This window comes from Octopus bimaculoides, chromosome 5, assembly GCF_046866305.1.
Source record: "Octopus bimaculoides isolate indiv1 chromosome 5, ASM4686630v1, whole genome shotgun sequence".
Lineage (NCBI taxonomy): Eukaryota > Metazoa > Mollusca > Cephalopoda > Octopoda > Octopodidae > Octopus > Octopus bimaculoides.
Genome location: NC_142932.1, coordinates 17,098,083 through 17,105,582, shown reverse-complemented (window position 1 = coordinate 17,105,582; position 7,500 = coordinate 17,098,083). Strand labels below are relative to the sequence as shown.

The 7,500-nt window shown below is 34.9% G+C and overlaps 1 long non-coding RNA gene across 1 annotated transcript in view; it reads left to right on the top strand.

Moving 5' to 3' along the window:
* LOC106875462 (uncharacterized) overlaps positions 1 to 7,500 on the top strand; it is a 48,608-nt gene that overhangs the window by 16,454 nt on the left and 24,654 nt on the right. Inside the window, exon 3 of the long non-coding RNA XR_001410118.3 lies at positions 7,360 to 7,500. This exon is cut by the window's right edge and continues 2,061 nt beyond it. This is a non-coding gene — a long non-coding RNA (uncharacterized LOC106875462). The remainder of the gene's footprint in view (positions 1 to 7,359) is intronic.

The following is a 7,500-nucleotide window of genomic DNA, read 5'->3' as shown; positions in this document are numbered from 1 at the left end:
ATATTTTAGAAGCTGGTCGGCTACTTCAGGCTGATGACGAGCAATGACTCAGAAACATGTCCCTGAATGCAGACTAAAGCTGGGTGGGGAAGCTTGTCTCCCCTTCACAAATATAAGGACACAGGAAATGTGTCAAGGCCAACAGGAAGTGGTCTAGCTTCCTAGGGCTAAATAGCAGCAGTATGATTCCCTTAAGGGGTCTGTCACATTAAGTTGACAGTAAACAACTGCTTTATCGTAACACTGCTGCTTATATCTCTTTGTGAGATTTATAATTAGATCATTTCTAACTAGAAGGAATGTTTCTGAAGAAGTGAAGTGGTGAGAAACTAGTTTTAGACTCTCGCTCATACATGCTACTTTGTTAATATTACCTGAATAGCTGCAACCCTCTGTGTTCTTTGATCTGTCTCTCCCCATCCTCCATACAACCCACTCATACATCTAATTCTTTAAGAGTATCACCTCTCAAACACCTCGCCGACTTTCGTTCTATGCATTTACATTCTTCAACTATTTTTCATTCTCTCCTTCTCTACTGCTGTGTTGACGTCCCCAGGCGAAGATCTAGGATCCCCCAAGACATATAAATAGAGATAGTCTGGCCGTGGTAGGTGTGTTGAGTAGCAGTCGAGTAGCAGTTGAGTAGCAGTTTAGTAGAGATCATCTGAAAGTGCTAGATAGCAGTAGCTTGAGACATAACATCTACGTATGCGTATATCTTGACAAAGAGAAAATAATCCGAAACACCGAGGTCTCCTCCTTTCATTCGCAGCGTAAAATTTCGTACAGTTATCTTTTTGCTCGCTGTGGTTTTGTTTCATTTAGCTCATAAATTCATTACAGAATTTCTTTCACGCTGACATAAATGAAAACCCCCGGATTACGTAGATACTGGATTTCTGAAACTTATTTACTTTTGATGGTTTGCTGTAAGAAAATATGCATATATATTTGAGTGAACGCAAATGTAAGCAAAAACATGGGATGCAACCAGCCAAAACCACCCATACGCATATTTTAAGGGGATATGGCAAACACAGAGAGGCGCAAAGACATCACAGATCTCAAAGAAGCGCACACCCAATAAAAATTCAGCTACACAGTTACATAGTTATATACCAACATATAGAGACTCGTTTATACACACAATGACACACAACGACAAAACTAGGACCAGAAACATCAACAAATGGAAATTAGTACATACCTATTGTCTTCAACATATTCCTATAATCACAAGCAGGTTAATTTCACGAGCAGGCTGTTCCGTTGATCGGATCAACTGGAACCCTCGAAGTCGTAAGCGACGGAGTGCCAACCACAACAACAACAATATGTATGTATGTATGTATGTATGTATGTATGTATGTATGTATGTATGAATGCATGTATGTATGTATATATGTATGTGTTGTGTGGGTGTGCACCCCTGTATCCTTGTGTATGCGTGTTTGAGTGTGTCTATGTTTATGTGTTTGTGTGACTTTGTACTTTCTTCTGTTATGTATGGATGTGTCTCTATATGTGTCTTTGTATGTATGCGTGTATGTGTATGTGCAGTGTGTGTGTCTATAAGGTCATGTGTTTCCGTCTCATTTTGTGTATGTATGTAGGTGTGTGTGTGTGTGTGCTTGTCTGTCCGTATTACCTATGTACCTATGTATGTATCTGTTTACCTACATATCCATTTACCTACCTATATACATATATATTAATCGATATTAATTAATATATGATTTTTACCCTATGTTAATATATTAACGGTAACCAAAGTTCTCAAACTAGATATATGCGACGCAGTAAATATTTTCTGCAGACATATTCCTGGAATTAGCGTGCCAAAACGAAGACTTTTGAATTTTACCATTAAGCTGTAATTAACAGAACCACATGCACGTGCACCTATGACGGTGGGCAATTTTGTATGGGGTTCTGATGATTATGGTTGCATTACAAATCAGGCTGAAGAGAAACAAACAGTCGGTAAGATTGTTAATTTTGAAACCGGTACCTATTTAATAATGATTTTTTAGGTAATTTAAATGTCTTGCCCGCTTACGCTTTGGTATCCCGCTAAATTCAGTTTTGAGAACAATTTAGGTCTTAGTAGACACAAGATGTGATCTATTTCTAGCACATTGAATGTCCACGTTAGTGGTCAACGTTATATATAAATATATATATATATATATATATATATATATATATATATATATATATATATATATTTGCCCACATAACAGCCTACTAACAGATGTACCTATGTAGATATATTCTGTGGGTATTGGGTTAGGTTATCACTACCTTCTACGTGTATTTCCGGGTAGAAAAACGAAGTGTGATAAAATAATTTATACGTTTTATTAAGTTGCGAAATAACTGTCGTTAAATAAGACTTTCCAATGGTTAAATAAATTTTATCGTACTATAGTTCTCTCGTTATATACATACATACATACATACATACATACATATAAATATATATATATATATATATATATATATATATATATATATATATATCAACAAGCATTACATAAGCACGCACACACATACACACACACACACAACAATCTCCTTTACTACAAACTCCTTTATTGTTTGGTATCTGAAACAAGATGAATATACATTTTTTTGAAAAATTCCGTAGCAAAAGGCTTTAAAAGCAATAATTTAACTGCACGAAAAAACATGTTATCTTAGATTTTCAAATACAATCGCTGTCATAGATATTGTACATAAATATTTATTATTTAATCATGCCACTGATAAATGCATGACATACATAATATTTTAGCCGTTACAGCCATGTTTTAATTTATGTTTCATATAAAGTGGAACTTCCTGTATGCTTCCGTGGTAAATAGAATTGCGCAGAATAAAGGAATCTTCTTATGATAAGTGATGGACAAAACATGAAAAGCATCAGAGCATTTTCCTCGTTTGCTTGTGTATGACGCCATGTATTTATATCTGTTTAAAATTTCACAGCGAGAGGGCTTAAAAAATGCAAACTGTAATTTACTTAAAATTTATCTTAGGGTTTCTAGTACACAATGGGTTATGCATGGCTATATATAGAGAAGCACACGCGCGCGCGCTCACACACGTACATACACATATACACAAACATATATAAATATACACATGTATATATGAGAGTGTGTATGCGTGTGTGTGTGTGTGTGTGTGTGTGTGTGTGTGTGTGTGTATCTATGTTTTATATATGCATGCACACATACAGTCCATCAGAGCACAAAATTTAAAGAATTTAAATATAAACATACGCGCATACACGCACTTATATAAACACATACATAATTCACATGCACACACACACACATACACAGACACAGACACACACACATATATATATACATACGCACACACACATGCTTGCACATAGAATCCATCGGAGCACAAAAGATCTATAAAAATTGAAACATAAATATATACACACTCATCTCATATGTATGCATGTATGTATGTATGTATGTATGTATGTATCTATCTATCTATCTATCTATCTATCTATCTATCTATCCATCCATCTACATGTATTTAGATATAGATATTGAAATAGAGATATACACACAAACATTCAAACACTCACATAGACAGATAAATTGATGCATGCATGCATACATTACACACGCACACATACACGCATATACACACACGCACGCACACTGATACACACACACGCGCGCGCGCTCACGCACACACATAAGCATATGCCTACAGCCATCATACACGAATATAGAGCTTGTTTCTAAGCCGCGAGGAACAAAATATTTCCGAAACATCTCAACGGAGAAACTTCAAACATTCCTCCATCTTTTTCTATTGTTTTTATTATTACTATTATTATTGTTGTTGTTATTGTTGTTGTTGTTATTATTATTATTATTATTATTATTATTATTATTATTATTATTATTATTGTTACTATTGTTATTATTATTATTATTATTATTATTATTATTATTATTATTATTATTATTATTATTATTGTTACTATTGTTATTATTATTATTATTATTATTATTATTATTATTATTATTATTATTATTATTATTATTATTATTTCAAAGTGTCATCAGTATATTATTTTTGTTGTAGCTGTTGTTTGTTGTTGCAGCATATTTTCTGGGTCCTGAATCGAGAACCTTTCGATAGGATTATAAAGTCAGCCTTGAAAGTGAAATTTCTCTAATAAGATTACAGAACCTATACCGGAAAATAAACAAGATTTCTCGGCTTTCTTTCTCTTTCCCCTTCTGTTTATACTTCGCTATGTTTATAAACGTAGATACATAAATACATGCGCACATAGATACCTGTGTGTGTATATGCGTGTGCATTTGTGCGCGCGCGCGTGTGTGTATGTGTGTGTATGTATATGCATATATATTTGTTGACGAAATATTCATACATATTTCTCCAAGTAATCTATCTATCTATCTATCTATCTATCTATCTATCTATCTCTCTACCTACCTACTTCTCTGTCAATCTATCTATCTATTTGTCTATCTTTTCGTTTGTCTGTTTGTCTGCCTGCCTGTCCACCTAAAATCCTCCGTGTTCGTTCATATTTTCATGTGATTGTTTCACCTTAAAAAATGCAGAGTCGCTATGAAGCCGTTTCTGTATATCTGTAGCTAGCAGCAGCCAAATCTTTCTTTCTCCTCTCCCTCTCTATTTGTCTGTCTGTCTGTCTGTCTGTCTCTCTCTCTCTCTCTCACACACGCACGCGCGCACACACACATACTTACATGTACATATATTTGCAAGTATGTGTGTGTGTATATATATATATATATATATTATACATACACATTTACATATACCTGCACATACATATATATGTATACATGTGCATCTGTACATAACGCGCATAAATACGTGTATGTATGCATATACGCATATGCATGTGTGTGTGTGTGGTCCTGCATGTTGTCCTTTTTTTAAGTCCTATATTTTTGGTTACGTATTTCAAATACATCTTTTTCAATCATTCTAAAAGTATATATTATAGGATTGCTTCTGTTCCCAGCCCACACATTCTGGTTGTCTCTAATTTCAGATCTTTATATCAGAATAATTCATCTTTTTCTTCGAAATACACATTATCGTCTGCAGAGACTGATTTTTCATTTAAAAGACATAAATTATCTGGTGGTCTTTGACACCATCGTATTATCGATTGACCTCTGCCTCCCTATTGCTGTGTATTTGGCATACACCAATATGGTCTCTGTGTTATTCTCGAAGACCTTTTTAATGATGTATACCTATGACATTGTGAGGGTGCGTGGCCTAGCAGTTAGGGTGTTGCATTCAGGATCGCGAGATCGTAGGCTCGCCTCCCGGACCGGACAGGTTGTTGTGTTCTTAACTAAACCACTTCATCTCACGTTGCGCCGCAATCACTTCGGCATCTGACGTATTGTACACAGTGCAGCAGTACAAGTAATGTATATTTGATGGAAGGAGTATGCTAATAAGCAGTACAAACATTTGGACACTGAAAAAATTCCATATGTGAGGGTTGCTCAGCCAGAAATTGCAGAATAGTCTCGGACAGGGGTTTTCAAACTGTGGTCCGCAAGGACAAGACAGGGGGTCCGTAGACAACAAATACTTTTTATGGGCAATTTGATTTTATATATGTTTTTTAATCGAAATCTTAATTGACAATAAACCTATTTGTTAAATACTGTTAAATAAATAAATGTAAAAATATATGTTATTTTAAGCAAATATTTATGTATAAATTTCATAAGCGTTTCTAAGGGGGTCCCTAAGGTAAAGCCTGAAATATAAAGGGGTCCGCAAATCAAAAAGTTTGAAAACCCTTGGTCTAGGACTACTAGAGACCACCATACTGATGACATTCGTATACTGTCGCCATTTCATCGCTAGTATAATTCCAAAACATGTGTATCCCAAATGTGTCATACATATGGAGGTATTCTTTCTAGGCTAAGATTGGAAAACCAGAGACAGCCTGATTAATGGTTTCTTCCCCATCTCCACATATCATGCATTAAATGCATTCCTATCAATTATATACTTTTGGACGTTTCTGATGGGTAAGTTTTGATCTTGTACTACAGCCCAGAAAACATCAGTCTCAGCATTGGGTCTTTGTGCTTCTTAGCCAGTGATATGAATTTTCTTTGTTTTCTTTTTTCCACCCTGTTAGGCTTCTTTAGATAGTGACTATGAAGGAGTTTTCTTGCTCTTTACTCTTTTTTTACTCTTTTACTTGTTTCAGTCATTTGACTTCGGCCATGCTGGAGCATCGCCTTTAGTCGAGCAAATCGACCCCATGACTTATTCTTTGTAAGCCTAGTACTTATTCTATCGGTCTCTTTTGCCGAACCGCTAGGTTACGGAGACGTAAACACATCTGCATCGGTTGTCAAGCGATGTTGGGGGTGGACAAACACACACACACATACATGTATATATATATATATATATATATATATATATATATATATATATATACATATATACGACGGGCTTCTTTCAGTTTCCATCTACCAAATCCACTCACAAGGCTTTGGTCAGCCCGAGGCTATAGTAGAAGACACTTGCCTAAGGTGCAACGCAGTAGGACTGAACCCGTAACCATGTGGTTGGTAAGCAAACTACTTACCACACAGCCACTCCTGCGCCTATCGCTTTTTATCATAGTTTTGTGTTCAATTTTTAGCATAGATTTTAACATTTTGTTTATTATTTTACTTTTTAAGAGCTGAAAGAAATTAAATTGTATAAAGTCTTACTGCAACTTAAATAAGATGAACACATTGTTTTTGTACAATTCATGTGCAGAAACAAAATGGAAGGAAACCCACTTTTAAAGAAGACGCATACGGCTTTAATTCAAGGCTGGTTTACAAGCAGCTGATCAGTGCTATTAACCCATTAAGTATTACTGTCCTATTTTTGAGACAGAGTTTCTAAATTTATTATAAATGATATTGTAAAGTAATTTGTGTTTCTTTTGTCATTTATTTCATATTTACAATATTTTTCCAAGTATAAATAAACATAAGCAATATAACCGGAGAAATATAATCAAAGAGGCTTTAGGAGCTAAGAAAATGTAAAAATTTGCAAATAATATGCGTTAATTAGGGAATGAAGACGGGTATTTCTTCCTCGAAGAGCTGTCAACAAACTGAGACGGTCCGTCAGGAGACACTTTTTTTTTCTCCATATCAGTTATATAGTTATATAATTATTTAAGTCAAAGTGAGGCTTATGATACTTAAATTTGTTTATTGATTTACGCACTGTTGTGCATTAATACATATAACTTTTTTTTTCTTGTTTCAGTTATTGAACAGCGGTCATGGACAACATATGGAAGGGTTTAATCGAATTGTGGTTACAGTAGAAGACATTTTCCCAAGGTGCCATGCCGTGGGACTGAACCCGAAACCAAATTGTAGCAAAGCGAACTTCTTATCCACACGG